A 27,030-nucleotide genomic window follows, 5' to 3' on the forward strand; every position below is an offset into this window, starting at 1 on the left:
GAAGCTGTAACTTTTGTGCAAACCAATCAATATACGCTTATTTAGATTTTTTTTATTTTACCAAAAATATGTAGCAGCATACATATTGGCCTAAATTTATGAATAAATTAGATTTTTTTTTTTATTGGATATGTTTTTTATTTGGATATGATTTATAGCAGAAAGTAAAAAAAATATATATATATATATTTTTTTTTATAAATTGTAAATTTTTTTTGTTTATAGCGCAAAAAATAATAACCGCAGAGGTGATCAAATACCACCAAAAGAAAGAGTTTTGGTACAGTGCCGTGCCGCGTCGCTCCAATGACTGTGCAATTTTCAGGTCAAGGAACTCAGTGCTGTGTCGCAAAAAATGGCCTGGTCATGAAGGCTCTGAAGTTTATTATTATTATTTTTTATTATTATTATTATTATTATTATTATTATTATTTTCCCTTTCTGCATAGTTTATGGTTTTTTTTTTGTTTGTTTTTTTTTAGCCATCTTGATGTTATTGCCTCTTACTGTTCCACTTATGGATTTCATACTGGAGCTGCATTCCATGAATCTGCCTTTCAGCCTGGACTTGACGCCAGGCTAATTTGCATCTAAACAACATTTGATATTAGTCCTTTATCAGTCTCACATTTTCCCAGTCTCAACCCCGAACGCAAAGTAGAGCAATGTACCCTTCTCTGGGTTAATTGTAATCCATCCCCGTGCCTCATACGATCATCGAGTAATCACCACCTAACCGCCCTTCCCAGTGAATGCAAAGCGTGGCCAACGTCACTGTCCTGCTTTTTTCTTTTTTTTTTCCTTTGCCATCTGAGTTCATTACAAGGTGATGTGAAATATATGAGCGTGTCAAACTGGCGCCCGTCTCGTTTGCCTGTAATGGCATCAATGAATGCGTTTGTGTTGATGCCTCTTCCATCAGGAGCACTTCAAATAGAGCAGGAGGTGACATTTATCCTGACCCCTCTCGGTGGTAAGGGCGTACCGCGAGAAGAATTATCGTTTTCACCGGTTGCTCTATTTATTTTTTTTCTCCTGCGCAATATTAGTGTGTTTAATTAATCAGACTCGTCCGTGAAGCCATCCGTCTCCCTACATGCGCCAGGGCAAAGGTGGAAAGAGATGAACTGGATGGGGAGTTCGGGACGCGTCCACCGCTCAGGATCACACAGGGGACTTTGGACCAGATTTATGTCTTTGTTTTATGAGGCTCTGGGTGAGGGCCGGGGCTCTTCTCCGTTTTTTATTTATGTTTGGATTATTGTTAAAATGGACCTTCCAAAGTACAACGTATAAAATACAATCAGATCCAGTAAATGAGCCGACAACTCCAAATCCGTATAGATTTATTTGTTACATGTGTAGCACCCTCTACCTAGGTAGGTGCTAGAGTAGGGTGACTCCCTCTGGCTTCTAGAGGATTCTAGAAGAGAGGAGGGTAAGAGATGTGGAGCTGTCTGAGGTGTCTCATGGAGCCCTGACCAATCCCCAACTAGGATTGGCAGGGTAGAAAAGATGTAGCTGGATAGCCGCACTCCGAATTATTCAACTTTATTTAAAAAATGTAATTAAAATCATAGCATCTAGGCTGGTAAACAGACTAACTGCACAGCTGCTGACATGTTTCACACCGAACACGGTGCTTAGTCATAGCCCATAGGATTGGCAGGGGGAAGGCCTCCTTGAAGTACCCAGGGTCAGCCCCGCTGGGGAGGAGTTGTCGAGTGGATGAACTGGGAGATGGAGTGCTAGCTGTCGTGGTCTTTGGGGAAGCTCCCCAGACTGAGGGGGGTTAACCTTTTGCCTGGAGCTCGGGAGTGGAAGTTACCCTCATACAAACCACAGGGGTGTCCTGACCAGGAGCAGGAGAGGAAAGTGAAAGGTCCACCTAGGACAGCTATCACCAGAACTTTTTGCTACACCAGGGGGGCCCACGGTCCCTGCCTGCAAAGGGCTGTTGCTAGGGCCTGGCTGAAGCCAGTGTCAGGCCTAACCACATTAAATCTTTTTAACAATAAAACAGAATTACGCTTTGGATATTTCACCACTTCTGAATGTGACCATTAACCTGCCAACTTACTGAGAGTGAAAAGTTATGTGAAGGAGCTGGAGAAATGGCACTTGAGCATCCACCTATGATAGGTGTACAGTGAGGAAAATAATTATTTGATCCCATGCAGATTTTATAAGTTTGCCCACTTGAAGGGCCTATAATTTTTTATCATAGGTGTATTTTAAATGATAGAGACAGAATATCATACAGAAAAAACACATGAAACAAACGCAATAAATGAAGTTGCAGTTCAGTGGGGGATATGTGACGACACAAACTACTGATAAGAACCCAGAAAGCTGCTTAAAATAGACTTCCGTACAAAAACTAGTCTGAACTGACCAAATACTGCTTAATTCTATTTTTTTGCCAGTCACATGATGTATAAACCCATTTAACTGTTCCCTTGCTACTAAGAAGATATGAATGCTGATTGGACTAAACTATACAATCACACCTATAACACGCCTAGTGCTTATCCATATTCATATAGTATATATTGTTAAACTTGATGTATTTAAGTCAGAGACACTTCCTTCTTCATTCGGCCTGGTAGTGCTGAATATCGGTGTGTGTTGTGTCTCTCCACTGCAGTGTATACAATAAAGCACCTACTTATCTTATCTTAAGATCTGGATCTACTATCTCATCTGAATGTCTTGTTTGTAGACTCCCTAACCTGATTTAAAGCGGAGGTCCACCCTAAAATGGACCTCCGCTCATCTGATCCCTCCCCCCCTCCGGCGCCACAATCGGCACCTTTCAGGGGGGAGGGGGGTGCAGTTACCTGGATAATCCAGGTAACTGCACCCACTTCCGGGCTAGCTGTTTGCGGAACGAGCGTAGGTTACGCCCCCGTTCCGCAATGCCCCGCCCCCTTCAGCAAGTGCCCCGCTGCCTGCTGGGAAACACACAGCTCCCAGAGGCAGCGGGGACCGTCCGGATTGCGCCGCGCGGCTCGCGCATGCGCAGTAGGGAACCGGGAAATGAAGCCGAAAGGCTCCATTTCCTGATTCCCATACCCAAGATGGCGGCGGGACCCGGCAGCCGAGCGAGCGATCGGCTTCGGGTGCCGACATCGCGGGCGCGCTGGACAGGTAAGTGTCACTATTTAAAAGTCAGCAGCTGCAGTATTTGTAGCTGCTGGCTTTTAAAAAAAAAAAAAAAAAACGCGGAGTCCCGGTGGACTCCCGCTTTAACAATATCCTTTTAATTGCAGCCGCAAACCATTTCTTGTAAAAAAGAAAATTATTTATAGAGAAACAACAGCAGGGGTGCGCTATACCCACGCACCAAACCCACCATGACCTAAAACTTTTATTAATAACTGTCTGAAACTCTTAAGGTAGAAAATGAAAGGAAGTGGAAATGTGTATAGGGTAGAGTCAGCATCCTGGCCACATACCACAACCCAAAGGCACGGCTTCATACTGAGGGTTTCTAAAAGGCTCATGTGGCATGCTTAAAGTTAGAGGACATTAGGACCCAGGAGCTCTGGTACTAGAGCTTATAAGCCCTTGTCCAACATGGCCCCCGTTAGGCCTGAAGAAGGAGCGCATGCTCCGTAAACGCATCACCTATTGGTCCACCGCATACCCAGAAGTATTGTCATCCCCTGGGGCGCTGTTTGTTTGAGGTCCAGGAAGCATCGGTGACCACCGGCTCAACCTGCTCCGCTTCACCAGTCAATAGCCAATGGATATAATCCCTTCCCGGACGTTCTGCCAACCCATGCCTGATATGCCTATTTTAATCCTACTCTTGTGAGTATGTAGGCTCAGATTGTGCAAATATTATATATATATATATATATATATATATATATATATATATAATAATTCAATGCTATACTGCACTTAGAGTGGTGTCTCTTCTTCACTGGGCTGCCATCAAGGTGCTATATTATGGACTACATGGACTTATTACAGTCATTTGCTTTAATTATTCCTTCTAAAGTTCCCCCCATGTTTTAGGTACTTATCAGTTTGGAGGATCTACACTTAGACTGGTGCAAGCATCAATTTTTTTTTCTATGTGTCTTTACTAAAAGGCTCAGCTGCCCATTAAAATCAAATATAGGACAGTACCCTTCCAGCCTCAATCCATTATCTCCACCAAACCACAAAAAAATCTCCCTTTTCCTCCTAAATTAAACCCACATTGCCCCCAATAAATCTAAGTACCCATAATGAAAAATTAAGAACAAAAAATTAAAAACCACAAAAATCCCTAACCCAACAGGTTTCGCCTCAAAACAAGGCTTCATCAGGGGTCAGAAAACAGAGAAGAAGGTGTGGCCATCTATGTGTATCAATTTATTTTGGTTGTAAAATCAAGTAAAAGGAATGCACGCCCCCTACTGGTGACCCCACAATAGGGATAAAACTTTTTTGCGGAAGGGAGTTTAATAAGACACGTGGCCACTCATTAAAATTAGAAGAAAAGAGGTTTAACCTTAAACTACTTAGAGGGTTCTTTACTGTAAGAGCGGTAAGGATGTGGAATTCCCTTCTACAGGTGGTGGTCTCAGCGGGGGGCATTGGTAGTTTAAAAAAACAATTGAATAAGCACCTGAATGACCACAACATACAGGGATATACAATGTAATACTGACATATAATCACACACATAGGTTGGACTTGATGGACTTGTGTCTTTTTTCAACCTCACCTTCTATGTAAGAAGCGGGAGAGGGGGGGCACATCATCTAACCCAGCTGACAAGATTCCATAGAAGCTACAGGCATTATCCATATATTTATTTTTCTTTGAACCAGCGACCTCCTACAGTGTAAAAGCCATCTTAGCGGCTGTTTAGCCGCATGATTGCTCTTACAGGTGGAGGGAAGGGGCCCCCCTCTCACTGCCCTCCGGTGCTTCTCCGGGCTCTCCTGTGTGACTGGGAGCTGGAGAAGGGATCCGGCAGCGGCGCCAGTTTACCATAGAGCTGGCCGGGGACCAGATGGTCTTCCGAGGGTCATAGAGCTGGCCGGGGACCAGATGGTCTTCCGAGGGTCATAGAGCTGGCCCGGGACCAGATGGTCTAGTTTCGAGAGTCATAGAGCTGGCTGGGGACCAGATGGTCTTCCGAGGGTCATAGAGCTGGCTGGGGACCAGATGGTCTTCCGAGGGTCATAGAGCTGGCCGGGGACCAGATAGTCTTTCGAGAGTCATAGAGCTGGCCGGGTACCAGTTGGTCTTCCGAGGGTCATAGAGCTGGCCGGGGACCAGATGGTCTAGTTTCGAGAGTCATAGAGCTGGCTGGGGACCAGATGGTCTTCCGAGGGTCATAGAGCTGGCTGGGGACCAGATAGTCTTCTGAGAGTCATAGAGCTGGCCGGGGACCAGATGGTCTTCCGAGGGTCATAGAGCTGGCCGGGGACCAGATGGTCTTCCGAGGGTCATAGAGCTGGCCGGGGACCAGATGGTCTTCCGAGGGTCATAGAGCTTTGCCGGGGACCAGATGGTCTAGTTTCGAGAGTCATAGAGCTGGCTGGGGACCAGATGGTCTTCCAAGAGTCATAGAGCTGGCCGAGGACCAGATAGTCTTCCGAGAGTCATAGAGCTGGCCGGGGACCAGATGGTCTTCCGAGGGTCATAGAGCTGGCTGGGGTCATGACATCACTTCCGGCTCTGGCAGATGTACACTTTCATTTTTTTTTGCTGATAAGCCTGAGATCTCTCTGTAAAGAGGACCTGTCATGCCCTATTCCCATTACAAGGGAATTTACATTCCTTGCAATAGGAATAAAACTGATTAAAAAATAAAAAATTCAAGGGAAAGTATAAAGGGACCCCCATCCCCTCGTGCTTGTATGCAGAAGCAAACGCATACATAGGTCACACCCACACATGTAAACGGCATTCATGTGAGGTATCACAGTGATCATTAGAGTGAGACCTCCTCTATAACTCTAAACTAGTAACCTGCAAACATTTTTAAAGCGTCACCTATGGAGATTTTTAAGTACTGTAGTTCGGCGACATTCCACAAGTGTGCGCAATTTGAAAGTGTGACATGTTTGGTATCTATTCACTCGGCGTAACATCATCTTTTATGCAGTAAATCGGGCTATCTATTGTGTTTTCCTGCATAAAATTCAGTGTATTTTTTCACAAACAACTGTGTTTCAAAAATTGCTGCTCAAATTCCATGTGACATAGAAAATTGTAAAACTCACCATTTTATTCCTTAGGGTCTCTGCTAAAAAAAAAAACACCCCAAAAAAAACAAAACTTAAGTATAATGTTTGGGGGTTCTGAGTACTTTTCTAGCAAAAAAAAAATGAGGATTTTTACATGACAGGGAGAATTGGCTTGGGTGGCAAGTGGTTAAACTGACTTCATCTGCAGATCAGCTCTTCCCTTTGATCTGCAGATGAAGAAAAACAGTAAGATACAAAAAGAAACAATGTTTATTTCTATCTTTTGGCTGAGCAGCTGAGCAATGTTGTTGATAAACTTTGCTGCTTTTTTTTTTGACAGCTCCAATTGCCAGGACTTCAGTTTACACTTCGACAGTCAATAGGGGAACCCCAGTGACAGCTGAATGAGTAATCAGTTGTTAAGGACGCTGCAGCCCCGCTCCTTAATAGTGATGGCCGAACGGTTCGCCCGGCGGTCGTTTCGCGGCGAATTTCCGACTTTCGCCGTCCGCGGGTTCGAACGCCTTTTTCCGTCGTTCGCCCCGGCGGACTTACGTGTTTAATGTATACAAGAACTTTAACCTTTCGTGACACGTTTATCATGTGTTACAGGACAACCAATTGAGACATGACAGCTCATGGACACTTGGACATTCCCCCTAACCTATAAATACACCCGATCCGGTGGCCATTTTACATTCTTTCTTCTGTCACTGTAGGGAAAGGATCCTGTGTGGAGTAGGGACAGAGAAAACGCTAGCTATTTGGTACACAAAAGTTCTTTTCAGGACTGGTATAGGTGTTAGGTCAGCAGCCTGAGTTTCTTTTGTCAGTTTAGATAAAGGGACAGAGCGCTGTATGCTGCTATTTTAGGGACAGCTCAGCCAGATTAGTCTTTCTTCATCATCATCATCATCATCATCATTAGCTGTTACTATCAGGTCCACAAAAGAGCTGTTCCAGCTAATCGTTCCAGCCTACTCTTTTTTGCCAATTTGTATAGGGACAGGCAGGAAGCAGTGTGTCAGGCAGTGAGGATAATTTTAAAGACTTGCTGTTACTATTAGTTCCACAAAGGTTCTTTTCAGGACTGGTATCAGTGGTACGGTAATAGGCTTGTACACGTATAATATTCTTTCTTCCAAATATAGAAAGAATATTATACTTGACTGCTGCCCTTCTGCTGCAGTCTGCTAATCATTCACAACTCACTTGTTCCACAAAAGTTCTTATAAGGACTGGTAACTTGGTCTGTCTAGGGTGCTACGGTACATAGGCTTGGGTGCGGTACAGTCTGCTGTTCTGTAAGGACCGCTATCGGTCCACAATAGATAGGGTTGCCGTGCACTACTGCTGACCGCTGCCCTATACTGCAGCAGTCCTTCAGCGGTATAGGGACTGACGCACAGTCTGCTAAACACTAATACACAACCTGCTTGGTCCACAAAAGTTCTTATAAGGACTGGTAACTTGGTATAGGGTGCTACGGTACATAGGCCTGAGTGCGTTACAGTCTGCTGTTCTGTAAGGACCGCTATCGGTCCACAATACATAGGGTTGACGTGCACTACTGCTGACCGCTGCCCTATACTGCAGCAGTCCTTCAGCGGTATAGGGACTGACGCACAGTCTGCTAAACACTAACACACAACCTGCTTGGTCCACAAAAGTTCTTATAAGGACTGGTAACTTGGTATAGGGTGCTACGGTACATAGGCCTGAGTGCAGTACAGTCTGCTGTTCTGTAAGGACTGCTATCGGTCCACAATACATAGGGTTGCCGTGCACTACTGCTGACCGCTGCCCTATACTGCAGCAGTCCTTCAGCGGTATAGGGACTGACGCACAGTCTGCTAAACACTAATACACAACCTGCTTGGTCCACAAAAGTTCTTATAAGGACTGGTAACTTGGTATAGGGTGCTACGGTACATAGGCCTGAGTGCGTTACAGTCTGCTGTTCTGTAAGGACCGCTATCGGTCCACAATACATAGGGTTGCCGTGCACTACTGCTGACCGCTGCCCTATACTGCAGCAGTCCTTCATTGGTATAGGGACTGACGTACAGTCTGCTAATCACTAACACACAACCTGCTTGGTCCACAAAAGTTCTTATAAGGACTGGTAACTTGGTATAGGGTGCTACGGTACATAGGCCTGAGTGCGTTACAGTCTGCTGTTCTGTAAGGACCGCTATCGGTCCACAATAGATAGGGTTGCCGTGCACTACTGCTGACCGCTGCCCTATACTGCAGCAGTCCTTCAGCGGTATAGGGACTGACGCACAGTCTGCTAAACACTAATACACAACCTGCTTGGTCCACAAAAGTTCTTATAAGGACTGGTAACTTGGTATAGGGTGCTACGGTACATAGGCCTGAGTGCGTTACAGTCTGCTGTTCTGTAAGGACCGCTATCGGTCCACAATACATAGGGTTGACGTGCACTACTGCTGACCGCTGCCCTATACTGCAGCAGTCCTTCAGCGGTATAGGGACTGACGCACAGTCTGCTAAACACTAACACACAACCTGCTTGGTCCACAAAAGTTCTTATAAGGACTGGTAACTTGGTATAGGGTGCTACGGTACATAGGCCTGAGTGCAGTACAGTCTGCTGTTCTGTAAGGACTGCTATCGGTCCACAATACATAGGGTTGCCGTGCACTACTGCTGACCGCTGCCCTATACTGCAGCAGTCCTTCAGCGGTATAGGGACTGACGCACAGTCTGCTAAACACTAATACACAACCTGCTTGGTCCACAAAAGTTCTTATAAGGACTGGTAACTTGGTATAGGGTGCTACGGTACATAGGCCTGAGTGCGTTACAGTCTGCTGTTCTGTAAGGACCGCTATCGGTCCACAATACATAGGGTTGCCGTGCACTACTGCTGACCGCTGCCCTATACTGCAGCAGTCCTTCATTGGTATAGGGACTGACGTACAGTCTGCTAATCACTAACACACAACCTGCTTGGTCCACAAAAGTTCTTATAAGGACTGGTAACTTGGTATAGGGTGCTACGGTACATAGGCCTGAGTGCGTTACAGTCTGCTGTTCTGTAAGGACCGCTATCGGTCCACAATAGATAGGGTTGCCGTGCACTACTGCTGACCGCTGCCCTATACTGCAGCAGTCCTTCAGCGGTATAGGGACTGACGCACAGTCTGCTAAACACTAATACACAACCTGCTTGGTCCACAAAAGTTCTTATAAGGACTGGTAACTTGGTATAGGGTGCTACGGTACATAGGCCTGAGTGCGTTACAGTCTGCTGTTCTGTAAGGACCGCTATCGGTCCACAATACATAGGGTTGACGTGCACTACTGCTGACCGCTGCCCTATACTGCAGCAGTCCTTCAGCGGTATAGGGACTGACGCACAGTCTGCTAAACACTAACACACAACCTGCTTGGTCCACAAAAGTTCTTATAAGGACTGGTAACTTGGTATAGGGTGCTACGGTACATAGGCCTGAGTGCAGTACAGTCTGCTGTTCTGTAAGGACTGCTATCGGTCCACAATACATAGGGTTGCCGTGCACTACTGCTGACCGCTGCCCTATACTGCAGCAGTCCTTCAGCGGTATAGGGACTGACGCACAGTCTGCTAAACACTAATACACAACCTGCTTGGTCCACAAAAGTTCTTATAAGGACTGGTAACTTGGTATAGGGTGCTACGGTACATAGGCCTGAGTGCGTTACAGTCTGCTGTTCTGTAAGGACCGCTATCGGTCCACAATACATAGGGTTGCCGTGCACTACTGCTGACCGCTGCCCTATACTGCAGCAGTCCTTCATTGGTATAGGGACTGACGTACAGTCTGCTAATCACTAACACACAACCTGCTTGGTCCACAAAAGTTCTTATAAGGACTGGTAACTTGGTATAGGGTGCTACGGTACATAGGCCTGAGTGCGTTACAGTCTGCTGTTCTGTAAGGACCGCTATCGGTCCACAATACATAGGGTTGACGTGCACTACTGCTGACCGCTGCCCTATACTGCAGCAGTCCTTCATTGGTATAGGGACTGACGTACAGTCTGCTAATCACTAACACACAACCTGCTTGGTCCACAAAAGTTCTTATAAGGACTGGTAACTTGGTATAGGGTGCTACGGTACATAGGCCTGAGTGCGTTACAGTCTGCTGTTCTGTAAGGACCGCTATCGGTCCACAATACATAGGGTTGCCGTGCACTACTGCTGACCGCTGCCCTATACTGCAGCAGTCCTTCAGCGGTATAGGGACTGACGCACAGTCTGCTAAACACTAACACACAACCTGCTTGGTCCACAAAAGTTCTTATAAGGACTGGTAACTTGGTATAGGGTGCTACGGTACATAGGCCTGAGTGCGTTACAGTCTGCTGTTCTGTAAGGACCGCTATCGGTCCACAATACATAGGGTTGCCGTGCACTACTGCTGACCGCTGCCCTATACTGCAGCAGTCCTTCATTGGTATAGGGACTGACGTACAGTCTGCTAATCACTAACACACAACCTGCTTGGTCCACAAAAGTTCTTATAAGGACTGGTAACTTGGTATAGGGTGCTACGGTACATAGGCCTGAGTGCAGTACAGTCTGCTGTTCTGTAAGGACCGCTATCGGTCCACAATACATAGGGTTGACGTGCACTACTGCTGACCGCTGCCCTATACTGCAGCAGTCCTTCAGCGGTATAGGGACTAAGAGTTTTGTCACAGGGTGATTTAAAAAATGACAGGCAGAGGAAGAGGCAGGCCCTTCCGCAGGGGTGGTAGGGGTAGGGCAGGAGCAACAGCCTTGAGCCAAAGTGGGAAGTTGCAGAAGGTGCGTTCAATTACTTTAAAGGACGCACCAGACTTGGTTGAGTGGCTCACTCAGCCTTATTCTTCTGCACCCTCCTCATCCTCTCGATCTGCACCCTCTTCTTCACTCTCTGCTATGTGCACCCCCAAAGACACTACCACCAACAACACCACCACCACCACATACCTTCCGCTTGAGTGCAAATGGGGGCCTTCATGCTCCAGTGTTTTAATAGGGACCCCCGTATAAAAAGCATGAGGGTCAAGGACCAGTACTGGGTGGCAACGTACTTAGATCCCCGGTACAAACACAAAATGGCGGAAATGTTACCGCCGTCGCAGAGGGCTGTCAGAATGCAGCACTTCCAGGCCTTGCTTCGAGAAATGCTGCATTCTGCTTTTGCGTGCGCTGGCAGAGGAGCAATTCCCACTCCCAGAGAAGGATTTGCGGGTACCAATCCAACAGCGCCTGCAAGAAGAGGCCGGTTTGAAGATGTGTTGGTGACTTCGGATATGAGGTCATTCTTTCAGCCGACCCATCGACAGGTGTCATCCGGATCCAGCATCAGGGAACGCCTAGACCGTCAGGTGTCCGACTACATTGGGTTAACGGCCGATGTGGACGCTCTGAGGAGTGATGAACCCCTAGACTACTGGGTGGGCAGGCTTGACCTCTGGCCAGAGCTTGCCCAATTTGCAATCGAACTGTTGGCTTGCCCCTCATCCAGTGTCCTGTCCGAAAGGACGTTCAGCGCAGCAGGGGGGATTGTGACCGATAAGCGTACTCGCCTAGCTCACGACAGTGTTAACTACCTCACATTTCTAAAAATGAATGAGGCATGGATCTCGGAGGAATTCAACACATGTGATCAGTAGACCATGTATATGTCTATAAACAATTTTTGGAATCAAGCACACAGACCTTCTTAATTCATTTGGCTCACTTCCCTGACCCAAAAAAGCACACCGTACTATATGCCCCTACCCTCCTCTTTGAAGAGGTTGAGCGGTGTCATATTTCTACTGGGGCTGCTTATTATGAGGGGTTCCCACCATCCCTGTGCTGTGCTGACTTCCTCCTGGGTGTTCTTATTATGAGGGGCTCCCACCATCCCTGTGCTGTGCTGACTTCCTCCTGGGGGTTCTTATTATGAGGGGCTCCCACCATCCCTGTGCTGTGCTGACTTCCTCCTGGGGGTTCTTATTATGAGGGGATCACACCATCCCTGTGCTGTGCTGACTTCCTCCTGGGGCTGCTTACGGTGCTGCTGTCAGCGCTGTATGTCACGGAGCTGCTGTCAGCGCTGTATGTCACGGAGCTGCTGTCAGCGCTGTATGTCACGGAGCTGCTGTCAGCGCTGTATGTCACGGAGCTGCTGTCAGCGCTGTATGTCACGGAGCTGCTGTCAGCGCTGTATGTCACGGAGCTGCTGTCAGCGCTGTATGTCACGGAGCTGCTGTCAGCGCTGTATGTCACGGTGCTGCTGTCAGCGCTGTATGTCACGGAGCTGCTGTCAGCGCTGTATGTCACGGAGCTGCTGTCAGTGCTGTATGTCACGGAGCTGCTGTCAGCGCTGTATGTCACGGAGCTGCTGTCAGCGCTGTATGTCACGGAGCTGCTGTCAGCGCTGTATGTCACGGTGCTGCTGTCAGCGCTGTATGTCACGGAGCTGCTGTCAGCGCTGTATGTCACGGAGCTGCTGTCAGTGCTGTATGTCACGGAGCTGCTGTCAGCGCTGTATGTCACGGAGCTGCTGTCAGCGCTGTATGTCACGGAGCTGCTGTCAGCGCTGTATGTCACGGTGCTGCTGTCAGCGCTGTATGTCACGGAGCTGCTGTCAGCGCTGTATGTCACGGAGCTGCTGTCAGCGCTGTATGTCACGGAGCTGCTGTCAGCGCTGTATGTCACGGAGCTGCTGTCAGCGCTGTATGTCACGGAGCTGCTGTCAGCGCTGTATGTCACGGTGCTGATGTCAGTGCTCTGTATTACGGTGCTGCTGTCAGTGCTCTGTATCTCCTGCACCCTCTTGTTTGCCTACCCTGGTCCCTGACCTTCCCTCTCCTCCATTGCCTTCATTAGCTCCATAGTCCTGAATTGTCAGAACAATTTCCCAAATAAAAAAAAAATGCTTGTAGTTATCGATCCCAAATTCACCTCATACATGTATTATGCTATTGTCCAGGTGGTGGGACTGCGTGCTACCCCCTAATAATTACCCCGTGGCCGCAAATTCGACCTAAAGGTTTGCGAAATTCGCCTCCCATTGAAGTCAATGGAGCCCGCGGCGAACGGTCGTTTTCGCGAACGTTTGTGCCCGTTCGCGTTTCGCGTTCGCGAAACGTCCCGTCGGAAGTTCGTCCATCACTACTCCTTAACAGCTTCTTTTTTTTTCACATTTCAGCTGTAAGTGGGGGATTCCCGCTGTCAGCTGAAAGAACTGAACCTGAAAGTATCAGTTTCAGGTATCGGAGCATTTGCACGAGTACTGATATTTTTTTTTTCTTGGACACGCCGATACCAACTACCGATACCTACCGCAACTGTTTTGTTTACACTTCAGCTGTCGGCAATGGTACAAAGCATTGAAAAGTTATTTACAAATGAAACAAATTTTTTATTCATTTATTTAATTTTGGAGTTTTTTTTTATATGAAACGTGTAAATATATGTTAAAGGTGTAAAAATATTAACGAACAAAGCAAATAAAAAAAAGTTAATTATTAATAGTTTATAAAAATAGAAATAAAGAAAAAAAAAAACACAGCAAAAGATAATAATTCAATGGAGAATAATAAGGAGTTAAGATTGATTAGAGTAAATTAAGGGTAAGGGGTTAAACAGAGGAACATTTAATAAGAAACTTACCTTAGCAGGTTGCTTTAAACTGACTTCATCTGCAGATGGAAGTTCATCCCTTTGATCTGTAGATGAAGAGCAGTAAGATACAAAAAGAAACAATGTTTCTTTTTTATCTTTTGGCTGAGCAGCTGAGAAATGTTGTCGATAAACTTTGTTGATTTGTTTTGTTGTTTTTTTTTTTTAGCAGCTCCAATTGCCAGGACTTCAGTTTACACTTCAACTGTCAACAGGGGAACCCCACTGACAGCTGAATGAGTCATCAGTGGTTAAGGACGTGGCGCCCCCGCTCCTTAACCACATTCCGACCAGCTCATGGCGGCACAATGGCACGGCTGGGCAAATGGGCGTACAGGTACGTCCCCTTTAAATCGTGGCATTATGCATGCTGTGACCGTGCCCGCGGGTCCCGTGGACTCGATGTCCGCCGGTGTCCCGCGATCATGTCACGGAGCAGCAAAACGGGGAAGTGCCTATGTAAACAAGGCATTTCCCCGTTCTACCTAGTGACATGAAAGGGATCTACTGCTCTCTGTCATTGGGAGCAGTGATCGATGTCATGTCAGTGGTAGACCACCCCCCCCCACAGTTAGAATCACTCCCTAGGACTCACTTAACCCCTTGATCGCCCCCTAGTGTTTAACCCCTTCCCTGGCAGTGTCCTTTGCACAGTAATCAGTGCATTTTCATAGCACTGATCGCTGTATAAATGACAATGGTCTCAAAATAGTGTCAAATATGTCCGATGTGTCCGCCATAATGTCGCAGTCACGATAAAAATCGCAGCTCGCCGCCATTAGTAAAAATAAATAAAAAATAAATAAAAATGCCATAAATCTATTCCCTATTTTGTAGACGCTATAACATTTGCGCAAAACAATCAATAAACGCTTATTGTAATTTTTTTTTAACAAAAATATGTAGAAGAATACCTATCGGCCTAAACTGAGAAAGAAATTCGTTTTTTTATATTTTTTTTTTTTGGGGGGGGGGGGGGGGGTATTTCTTATAGCAAAAAGTAAAAAATATTGCTTTTTTTTCGAAATTGTCGGTCTTTTTTCGTTTACAGCACAAAAAATAAAAACCGCAGAGGTGATCAAATACCACCAAAAGAAAGCTCTATTTGTGGGAAAAAAAGGACATCAATTTTGGTTTCGGTGCAACGTCACACAATTGTCAGTTAACCACTTGCTTACTGGGCACTTAAACCCCCCTCAGTCCCAGACCAATTTTCAGCTTTCAGCGCTGATGCACTTTGAATGACAATTGCGCGGGCATACAACACTGTACCCAAATGAAATTTTTATCATTTTTTTCCCACAAATAGAGCTTTCTTTTGGTGGTATTTAGTTACAGCTCGGAGTTTTATTTTTTGCTAAACAAACAAAAAAAGATGCAAAAAAAAAAAAAAAAAAATCATGTTTTAATAGTTTGTTATAAAATTTTGCAAACGGGTCATTTTTCTCCTTCATTGAAGTGCGCTGATTAGGCGGCACTGATAGGCTGCATTGGTGGGCACTGATGGGCTGCATTGGTGGGCACTGATGGGCTGCATTGGTGGGCACTGATAGGCTGCACTGGTGGGCACTGATAGGCATAGTTAAGGCGGCACTAATAGGCACAGATAAGGCGGCACCGATGGGCACAGATAAGGCGGCACTGATGGGCAAAGATGGGCACAGATAAGATGGCACGGATGGGTGGCACGGATAAGTGGCACGGATGGGTGGCACGGATGGGCACTGATAGGTACCACAGATAGATGGGACTGATGGGCACTGATAGGTGGCACTGATAGGTGGCTCTGATAGGTGGCACTGCTGGGCACTGATGGGCGGCACTGCTGGGCACTGATGGGCGGCACTGCTGGGCACTGATGGGCGGCACTGGGGTGCAGCACCTTTGAGGCAGATTTTGGGTGGCACTGTGGGTGGCACTGCTGGGTGGCACTGTGGGTGGCACTGTGGGCACTGCTGGGTGGCACTGTGGGCACTGCTGGGTGGCACTGTGGGCACTATGGGCACTGCTGGGTGGCACTGACAGGGGGGCACTTTATTTCAGGATGGCACTGCGGGTGGCAGGTGGGCACTGGCAGGGGGCAGGTGTCCGTTTAAATTGCTGGCCGTGATCGGGACTGATGTCCCGAACACGGCCGCCGGCGATCGGCTTTTTTTTTTTCTCCTCGCGCTGTCAGCGCGAGGAGGAATACTAGCCGATTACCGGCTCCGTTTTATCACATGATCAGCTGTCATTGGCTGACAGCTGATCACGTGATAAGGGGTCGGGATCGACCCCTTACACGGATCGGTGATCAGGCGAGTCTCACGGACTCGCCGATCACAGAGCACGCCGCGCGCGCCCCTCAGTGGGCGCGCAGGCCGCTCGTATCCGGGATGACGTCAATAGACGTAGTCCCGGAAATGTGGGTCCGCGCTATTGCCGTCATTTTGCAATAGCGCGGTACCCAAGTGGTTAAATAGACGCAGTGCCGAATCGCAAAAAGTGTTCTGGTCAGGAAGGGGGTAAAATCTCCCGGGGCTGAAGTGATTAACAGCCGATAATTTTTTTAAAAATTTTTTTTTCAGCTGTCAGTGGTGGAATCGACCCTGAAAGTATTGGTTTCAGATATCGGAGCATTTGCTCGAGAACCGATACTTTGTATCAGCACTGATACCAATAACGGGTATCGGTGCAACCTTACATACCAGTACGTCACTTTGCCGGCACGGGCCGCCCATCTGAAGTACATTGTGGGGTGGGCCGGTGGTCCGCAAGGTCGTTAATATGTGTGCAAAAATTTTTTAAAAAATTGCCTCGGTAGGTTAACGCGCCCACTGGTGTGAATGAGCCCCGAACCGTCTCTGGTGGTCCTCCTCAGGTAATATTGTGTGCTCTATATAAAATGTCCTTGATCTCTAACGTGATGATCCCCGTATAACGGAACATTACTGGTCCAATCTGCATATCGCCGCGGCACGTGCGTGATACCTCTCGGACTAATCTAAGCCGAGAGCCGCTAAATACTTCAACCGTTGGTGCGCTGAAGAGAAAGATTGGTGTCACCGGCCGCGAAAAAGTAAAAGAGTCTCTAATGACCGAATGATGGTCTGCCTTTCGGAGAGATTACCATATTGTGCCGCGGCTGCCCACAGGCAGATTAACCTTCAAAATGTCACCGGGGGGGGGGGGGTGGCTGGGATATAATTGCCGGGGGGGGGAGATGCCGGGCGAGTCTCCGTAGCGTTGAAGTGGTTAAGACAAATCTTCCCTGTGATGTATTGTTCGGCTGGGAACCCGTCTCGCTTACACGCCATCGCGCCGAAATAATTCTCCCCTTAGTCCATTGAAACTTCATGACTCGTTTCATTTAATACATTAAAAGATTTAATTAAACTCCCAAATTAATTGTACAGTATGGAGTGGGCTGCATACTAATTGTACCATCATAACATTTGCATCAGGAGATGATTCCATGGCGGGTTTGTTTGTACTTTTTTTATTTATTTATTTTTATTTTTATTTATTTATTTATTTAATTATTTATTTATTTTCCTCTCTCCGAGTGAATATTGGTCAGTGATATTGACGGTGTATGGGTGACACTTCAAGGGACCATATGGTGCACATTTTCTGGAGGATATTAGTTATGAGAAAAGGTTTGTGAGCACTAGGGATGAGCTTAGAGTTTGACTCGAACATCGGCTGTTCGATCGTTCACCGAAGATCGAACATTATGGGGCATTCGCGTCACGCCCTATAATGCACTGCGTCATCTCAGTGCATTGCTGGCTGATGATTGGCCAAGCATGCACTATGACCCGCAGCAAAGAGAGCCATAATTGGCCAAAGGCAGGGTGGCTTTGGTCAATTATGGCTCAGGGGGTTAAGTCCACGCCCCCCACACTATAAAAGGCCGTCTGCACGTCGGCCTTATGTAGTGTATTGCTGGCGGAGAGAGAGATAGAGAGAGAGTGTCATTTCATTTACTTTGAGCAGGCAGCTTATTCAGTTAGCAAGATTTCACTGCAGACCATTCCTGCTGTACTGTTTCTAATATACTTCAGGCAGGCGGTTGATTCAGTTAGCTGCAGTATATTTAGTATATATATACATCCTGGCTTTATATATATATACAGTATATACATATATATATATATATATATATATATATATATATATATACACTGTATCCAGTTTAGATCTCACTGCAGACCGTCCCTACTGTACGTATTCAAATACACTTTCAGGCAGGCAGGCAAGTGATTCAGTGATCTGCAGTGCATAATATATATGTACTGTCTCCTACATATATATATCCGCTGCATTCTAGTCTAGCCAAGCCTATATCTGCAGGCCATTGCTGGCCTATATCTACAGGCCATTGCTGGTGTGCGTATTCAAATACACTTTCAGGCAGGCAGGCAAGCGATTCAGTGATCCGCAGTCCATTAAATATATAGACAGTCTCCAACATGTATATATCCACTGCATTCCAGTCTAGCCAAGCCTATATCTGACTGCAGGCCATTGCTGGTGTACGTTTTCAAATACACTATCAAGCAGGCAGGCAAATGATTTAGTGATCCACAGTGCAAAATATATATATACTATCTCCTACATATATATATATATATATCCACTGCATTCTAGTCTAGCCAAGCCTATATCTGACTGCAGGCCATTGCTGGTGTACATATTCAAATATGCTTTCAGGCAGGCAGGCAAGTGATTCAGTGATCCACAGTGCATTAAATAAATAGACAGTCTCCAACATATATATATCCACTGCATTCTAGTCTAGCCAAGCCTATACCTGACTATAGGCCATTACTGGCGTACGCATTCAAAGACACTTTCAGGCAGGCAGACCAAGCAGGTGATTCAGTGATCTGCAGTGCATAAAGATATATATACAGTCGCCTACATATATATCCACTACATTCTAGTCTAGCCAAGCCTATATCTGACTGCAGGCCATTGCTGGTGTACGTTTTCAAATACACTTTCAAGCAGGCAGGCAAATGATTCAGTGATCCACAGTGCAAAAATATATATACTGTCTCCTACATATATATATATCCACTGCATTCTAGTCTAGCCAAGCCTATATCTGACTGCAGGCCATTGCTGGTGTACATATTCAAATACGCTTTCAGGCAGGCAGGCAAGTGATTCAGTGATCCACAGTGCATTAAATAAATAGACAGTCTCCAACATATATATATCCACTGCATTCCAGTCTAGCCAAACCTATATCTGACTGCAGGCCATGGCTGGTGTATGTTTTCAAATACGCTTTCAGGCAGGCAGGCAGGCAGGCAAGTGATTCAGTGATCTGCAGTGCATAAAATATATATACTGTCTCCTACATATATATCCACTGCATTCTAGTCTAGCCAAGCCTATACATGACTACAAGCCATTGTTGGTGTACGTTTTCAATGACACTTTCAAGCAGGCAGGCAGGTGATCCAGTGATCTGCAGTGCATAAAATATATATTCTGTCTCCTTCATATATATCCACTGCATTCTAGTCTAGCCAAGCCTATACCTGACTATAGGCCATTACTGGTGTACGCATTCAAAGACACTTTCAGGCAGGCAGACCAAGCAGGTGATTCAGTGATCTGCAGTGCATAAAGATATATATGCAGTCGCCTACATATATATCCACTACATTCTAGTCTAGCCAAGCCTATTTCTGACTGCAGGCCATTGCTGGTGTATGTTTTCAAATACACTTTCAGGCAGGCAGGCAAGTGATTCAGTGATCCGCAGTGCATAAAATATATATACTGTCTCTTACATATATATCCGCTGCATTCTAGTCTAGCCAAGCATATATCTGACTGCAGGCCATTGCTGGTGTACGTTTTCAATGACACTTCTAAGCAAGCAGGCAGGTGATCCAGTGATCTGCAGTGCATAAAATATATATTCTGTCTCCTACATATATATCCACTGCATTCTAGCCTAGCCAAGCCTATACCTGACTGCAGGCCATTCCTGATGAAATTTTTCTAGTAAACTTCAGGCAGTGTTTTGCTAATCCAATTTTACAGCATGTCTGGAAGGCCACCAAGGAAAGGCAGACGCTCACAGGCCACTAAAAGAGGGCAAGCAGGCTCTGTGTCTATAGCCAACAGTGCTGGTCGTGGCATCCTCAGCACGTGGTCGTGGGGCACGCTTGTCCTTTTTTTCAACAGCTGGCCCTGTTGGACCACAACATGCAGAAGAGTTGGTAGAGTGGATCACAAAGCCATCCTCATCCTCTGTCACCCAGGCAGAGAAGTTTGGCTGCCAATGCAGCTGCCAAAGCGGCCTATTCCATCGTCTCAATGGCATCAGTCACTCCTTCCCTAGCCCCACCATCATGTCCTGAGGAGTGCCCCGAACTGTTCAACCACAGTGTCGAGTACATGCTGCCAGGGCAGGACTTAGGGTGGTGGGGGCCCCTGGGCTTGAGTCACTTTCGGGCCCTACCGTCTATACATTACCGTATTTGTATAAACCGCCAGCGTATAACATGCACTGCAAGTTTAAGAGGGAATTTTAAGGAAAAAAACTTTTAGGAGGGAAGTTTACGGGAAAAAAACTTACATTTAAATGCCCATCAATGCAGCCTTATCAGTGTCCATCTACAGCCTTTTTCAGTGTCATTTGCAGCCTTGTCAGTGTAGCCTTGTCATTTGCAGCCTTGCCCAAGTGTCATTTGTAGCCTTGTCATTGCAGTCTTGAAGTTTAAAAATGGCGCCGCCGAGATACAGAGTCCTGTGTATCTTGGCGGCTCTCAGGGGCTCTCGCCGGCTCTTGGGTTCTCTCGGGGGCTTTCGCCGGCTCTTGGGTGCTCTTGACGGCTCTCGGGTCCCCCCGGTGGCTCTCAGGTCCTCTCACAGTCCCGAGCGGAGCCGAGAGTAGCCGAGAGTACTCGGCTCAGCTCACAGTCACGCCCAGTCCCTGTGTTATGTCCATCATAGGTCAGGACTGTGAGCAGAGCCGAGCCGAGTACACTTGGCTATGTATCTCTGCGGGGCCCCCTATTGGGCGGGGGCCCATGGGCTTGAGCCCAGTCAAGCCCAATGGTAAGTCCTGCCCTGCATGCTGCAGGAGGATGCGCAGCATTTTGAAGGCTCCGATGATGGTACCCAGGTTGAGGATGAAGGCAGTAACGTGATACCAGAGAGAGGGGGTGCCCAAGAAGTACACGGTGTGCCCCAGAGGCGAGGAGGGAGGGTATGATGAGGTCACTGACTCTACATGGGTGCCTGATAGAAGAGAGGAGGAGGAGGAGGAGGCACATCTCCAACGATATGTTTTTGGTTGTAACATGACAAAATGTGGAAAATTTCAAGGGGTGTGAATACTTTTTTAAGGCTCTCTAGTCATTATTTATTCACTTGTGCGCCATTTTGCAATATTCTTATCATAAGACTAACTAAAAACGTAGCTGTAGGTATAAATTGTAAGTTGAAGTTTACTATCGCTTTAATTCCGCCAATTCAAAACGAAAAGGTCTTATACATTATAATAGCTTGAAGATACTTTTCTAGAGGGTTCCACTTTAACCTCAGTTTGTCAGGTACGCGGCGTAACTCCTGAACGCAGGTAATTAGGGGAAGCGTTTCCACAGATAATTGTAACAACCTTGGTTCTCTCAAAGTATAAAACACGAAGGAACAGAAATCTCCTTACGAAGGCTCCTCATTTGAAGTATTTCTCGTTAGAGATAATCACGGCTCTTTTCCTAAATTTCTTGCTCCACGTACCCCGTCTCCTGCTGCTCTTATCCCATTATTGTCTCATCATCCCCTCGCCGCCTGTTTTAAATAATTTGTATTTTTATACTTCAAAGTGCTGTGTACACGCTTAGGATGGTAGGAAAATATCTGGTAATTATCCCGGGTGCCGGCTCGTTCCTCAACTCCATACTTTTCTTGATTTTTTTTTTTCACTAAGTCGCAACGAGCGAATTATCAATTACTAAATCATATTATCGTAAGCAAGGAGGCTCAGAGAAGTCGATGATGAGCTGGATACAAATGCATCCCGACTTTCTACACAATGTTTATTCCTTGATTTTACATGACTTTTTTATTTATGTATTTGTTATTTATTTATTTATTTATTTATTTATTTCGTGTATGTTGGAAGTTACAGAGTATTATTATCAAGTAGCAAAAAGATAACTGATGTGAGACCGCTAGGGGTCCTCTCTGCTGAGACGAGGTGAGGGCAGAGATGAGGGGGGGGGGGGGTGCTGCAGCTGCAGAGAGATCATAGGCGTGCAATGGGGGGTTGGCAAGTATGCCTGGGCACACCCTAATCACCCCGTGCACTAGCGCCATCCAGTGTACAGAAGTGAGCGGGACAACTGGGACCCAAGGGAAGGGGAGCCCACTGTGCCCTGTCATGCACTACACACCCAGAGTAATGCATATCTGCAGGTAATCCCCCCCCCCCCCGCTCTTTACTCCCTTTTACCTTCTCCTCTCTCTCACCCCTTTCCCTCTCACCCCTTTCCCTCTCTCACCCTATCTCTCTTTCATCCCCTTCACCCCCTCTCTCCCACCACCCCCCACTCTTTATCTCTTTTTTACCTTCTCCTCTCCCTCACCCCCTTCTCTCTCTCTCACCCCCTCTCTCCCTCTCTATCACCTCCCGCACTTTACCCCCTTTCACCTTCTCCTCTCTCTCACCCCCTTCCCTCTCACCCCCCCCTCTCTCTCTCTCATCTCCCCCTCTCTCTCTTTCTCTCTCACCTCCCCCTCTCTTACCCCCTCTCTCTCTCTCTCTCTCATGCCCTCTGCCTCTCTCTCTCTCTCACCTCCCCCCTCTCTCTATCTCTCTCACGCTCCTTTTTCTCTCTTTCTCACCCCCTTCTCTCTCACCACCCTCACCCTTTTTCTCTCTCCCCCCCCTTTTCTCCCTCTCACCTAGGGTGCCCACATGTCCCAGATTGCCCGGGATTGTCCCTTAATGCCTATTTGTGTCCCTGGTCCCGGGCACCTTCATTCCGGGACAATACAGTGTCCCGGAATGAAAAAAAAAAACATACCGCCAGTCCGCCACCCTGATAAACATTGCCGAAGCAGCCAAACAAACTGGTTGCTAGGGCGGCCCCTCCTCGCATCTAGCAACCAGTGACGTCGGCTGATCAGGCTATCCAGAGCTATCCCTGCGCTGAGCAACGCGCCTCCGAGTCCACCCACCTCCTCTTCTCCTTCTCCGCCTCCAGCCGCAGCAGAGAGAGGGAGAGAGCAGCTAAGCGTTTTCTGTATCTCCTCCTCCTGACTCTAGTCCATGATGCTGGTAAGCCAGGATCCACCACGGCAGCCCGTGCCACTGCCAGAGCTGACTACTCCCGCTGCATGCAGCTTATTGCCAGTCCAGCAGCCAGCAGCCTGACTTCTCTCCTCCTGAGCCTCCTCCCACCCACGAGGGCCACAACCCGAGCCGCTAGCCAAACTTCCAGGTTTGCACACTACTCACTCACTAAAACTATTCTATGAGAATATGCATGCTTGCAATGAATCATATATTGCTTATAACAATGTTCCTTCTAGAATCTGATACTGTATGTTCGTAACAATAACATTTCCTGTTTTTTTTTATTTCATTTTTTCCTTTTTTTTTATTTTTACATATGTATTTCTGTGTGGCAGAAAGTCTGGCTATCTATTCGAAATAGTGTGACCAGCTTGGTATTAGACCCCTTTCCCACTGTGCCGCCCAGGCGTTGGCGGTAAAGCAACACTATTTTAGCGCCGCTTTACCGTTGTTTTAGTGGCACTATTCGGCCGCTAGTGGGCGGTTTAACCGCTAGCAGCCGAAAAGGGGTTAAAATGATCTTCAAAGCGCTGCTGCAATGGAGCTTTGCCGGCGGTTCTCATTCAGATCAATGGGCAGGAGCGGTATAGGAGCGGTGTATAACACCCGCTCCTTCACCGCTCCAAAGATGCGGCTTGCAGGAGTGGTTACCACTGTTTGCGTTTTTTTTCCAAAAATTGGCAAACAAAAGTATAAAAAAAACTTTTTTTGGGCCAGGTGGGGGGGGGGGGGGGCTGTCCCTGAATGGCAATTTGGAAATGTGGGTCACCCTACTCTCACCCCCCTTCTCTCTCTCTCCCCCCCTCTCTCTCACCTCCCCCCCTCTCTCTCCCCCTCTCTCTCACCTCCTCCCTCTCTCTCACACACTCCTTTTTCTCCCTTTCTCAACCCCTTCTCTCTCACCCCCTCCTCTCTCACCCCCTACTCTCACTTTTCCCCCTCCCTCTCGCTCTCTCTCCCGCTCCCCCACCCCATTCCCTCTCCCATCCCATTCTCTCTCACCCCCTACTCTTTCTTTCACCCCTCCCTCTCTCTCTCACCCCTCACCTCCTTCTCTCTCATCCACTTTTCTCTCCCCTCTCTCTCTCTCTCTCTCTCTCTCTCTCTCTCACCTCCCCCTCTCTTAACCCCCCTCTCTCTCATGCCCTCTGCCTCTCTCTCTCTTTCTCACCACCTTCTTTTCTCTCACCCCCATCTCTCTCTCTCACCTCCCCCCTCTTCCTCTCTCATGCCCTTTTTCTCTCTCTTTCTCACCCCCCTCTCTCTCTCTCTCACACTCCTTTTTTTCTCTTTCTCACCCCCTTCTCTCTCTCCACCCTCACCCTTTTCCTCTCTATCACCCCCTTTTCTCCCTCTCACCCCCTTCTCTCTCTCCCCCCTCTCTCTCACCTCCCCCTCTCTCTCCGCCCCCCCCCCCCCTCTCTCACACACTCCTTTTTCTCTCTTTATCGCCCCCTTCTCTCTCACCCCCTCACCCCCTCCTCTCTCACCCCCTACTCTCACTTTCACCCCTCCCTCTCGCTCTCTCTCACTCCCCACCCCATTCCCTCTCTCACTCCATTCTCTCTCACCCCCTACTCTTTCTTTCACCCTTCCCTCTCTCTCTCACCCCTCACCCCCTTCTCTCTCATCCACTTTTCTCTCTCTCACCTCCCCCTCTCTTAAACCCTCTCTCTCTCTTTCTCTTTGGATGCATTGTGATGAACTGAGCTATAATACAGGATCAGTATGTACAAAAAAAAAAAATTCCATCCCCACATCCCTGATGTTGCAACACTTTTGTTTGTGTGTATTAGCTATATGTTCTTCTCATATTGCTTTTTCTTTATAGATATATATGTACACATGCTGATCCATTTTCCCTGAAGAAGAGTTGAAATGCTCGAAACACGTCGGGATACATTACCTGTATCTGCTCTCTATGTTCTCTGTTTACTGCATCTCTTTCTCTTTTTTAATACACCTGTTAATGTTTTGTATATTTATGTAGGTTGATCTTCCTACACACGCAATTCCACTTGTCTGCAATAAATATTCAATATTCAAAACGCATCATACTACCTAGTAGTTGTCCTTTCCCTTAAAAGTCCCAGATGATAACAAGTCCATTAATTCAAACACCAACACCGTGCAGAAGAAATTAAAAATAACAATAGAAAATTGTATATTGCAAATGATATAAAGTCCATCCGTGAGTGAAGAATCTTCATAAATGTATCCAGTCCACCACCAATAATATAAAGATTTACTTCTTACAAGAGGTCTATGACCCCCCCCCATTACAGAGGGTCACAGACAGCTTGCAATACCAACAGATCTTCTCCTGAACGATCTTACTGGTCTCTTTACTGCACAGCCTCCAAACTACAGGCAAAACCACTCAGCACTCTCCGGTCCACCTTTCATGAACTCAAAAGCTTATCGGTATGTGACCATGGCATGAAAAATAAAAAAGCTCCAATAGTATAAAACCCACGATTTATTAAGCATAAAAAAGCAATTGCACTTACAAACAGTAACAAGTTCCAGAGCTTTAAGTCCGGTGCATCGGCCGATACACACTGACAAACCCTCTCTCCCTCTGACAAATCTCTCTCTCACCCCCTTCTCTCTCTCATCTCCCCCCCTCTCTCTCTGTAATCCCACTTACCCCTTCTCTCTCTCTCTCACCTCCCCCTCTCTTACCCCCTCTCTTTCTCTCATGCCCTCAGCCTTTTTCTCGCTCTTTCTCACCACCTTCTTCCTCTCACCCCCTCACCCCTTTTCTCTCTCTCACCCCCCTCACCCCCTTTTCTACCTCTAACCCCCTTCTCTCTCTCTCCCCCTCTCTCCTTCACCCCCTCTCTCTCACCTCCCCCTCTCTTACCCCTCTCTCTATCACGCTCCTTTTTCTCTCTCTTTCTCACCCCCTTCTCTCTCACCCCTACGCTCTCTTTCACCCCTCCCTCTCTCGCCCTCTCTTTCACCCCCCACCCCCTTCCCTCTGTCACCCGTTCTCTCTCTCTCACCCCCTACTCTCTCTTTCACCCCTCCCTCTCTCACTCCCTCTCTCCTCCCCCTCTCTCACCCCTTCTCTCTCTCTCATCCACTTTTCTCTCTCTCCTCCCTCTGTCTCGCATACTTTTTCTCTCTTTCTCTCTTCCCCCTTCCTCTCTCTCTCTCACCTCCCCCTCTCTTCCCCCCTCTATTTCACACCCTTTTCTCTCTCTCTCTCACCCCCCCCTCTCTCTCACCTCCCCCTCTCTCTTTGTCACCCCTCACCCCCCTCTCTCTCTCACCTCCCCCTCTCTCTCACACCCCTCACCCCCTTCTCTCTATCTCTCTGTCCACCTTCTCTCCCCCTCTCTCTCCATGACCAATTCTGCCATAATATGTAAAATGTGTTAAACATTAAAAAAACTCTTTAAAAGAGTGTGTCTGTCTGAATGAATATATATATACCGGTATATAAAAATGCAGTTCTATGTGCTAACTTTAGTATTTGGGTTTTCCCATTTGTCCATGGCCGTAGGGGCTCTTCACCATGAGATTATCCAATTCCATTGGTTATGCTGGGTTACAGAGGCACAACCCCTCTTTTGATTGGCTCCGTCCAGCCTTTGAGACTCCCAAGGCTGCCTTTGTTTCTGCTCCTGTGTTGGCACATCCTGATCCTACGTTGCCTTTTATCCTAGAAGTTGATGATTCTGAGACTGGAGTTGGCGCCCTTCTGTCTCAACATCCTACCTCTGAGAGCGCTATGCATCCGTGTGGCTACTTTGCCAAGAAATTGTCACCAGCGAAGTGCAATTATGAGATTGGTGACAGAGAGCTGTTGGCGATCATTTTAGCCCTGAAAGAATGGAGAC

The 27,030-nt window shown here is 47.1% G+C and overlaps 1 long non-coding RNA gene across 1 annotated transcript in view; it reads left to right on the forward strand.

Moving 5' to 3' along the window:
• LOC143924778 (uncharacterized) overlaps positions 1-26,397 on the forward strand; it is a 77,435-nt gene extending 51,038 nt beyond the window's left edge. Inside the window, exon 3 of the long non-coding RNA XR_013261929.1 lies at positions 25,014-26,397. This is a non-coding gene — a long non-coding RNA (uncharacterized LOC143924778). The remainder of the gene's footprint in view (positions 1-25,013) is intronic.
• The last annotated feature ends 633 nt before the right edge of the window (positions 26,398-27,030 follow it).

The sequence above is a fragment of the Lithobates pipiens genome, unplaced genomic scaffold (assembly GCF_037356315.1).
Source record: "Lithobates pipiens isolate NorthernLeopardFrog02 unplaced genomic scaffold, aLitPip1_a1.2 Scaffold_1, whole genome shotgun sequence".
Taxonomy (NCBI): Eukaryota; Metazoa; Chordata; class Amphibia; order Anura; family Ranidae; genus Lithobates; species Lithobates pipiens.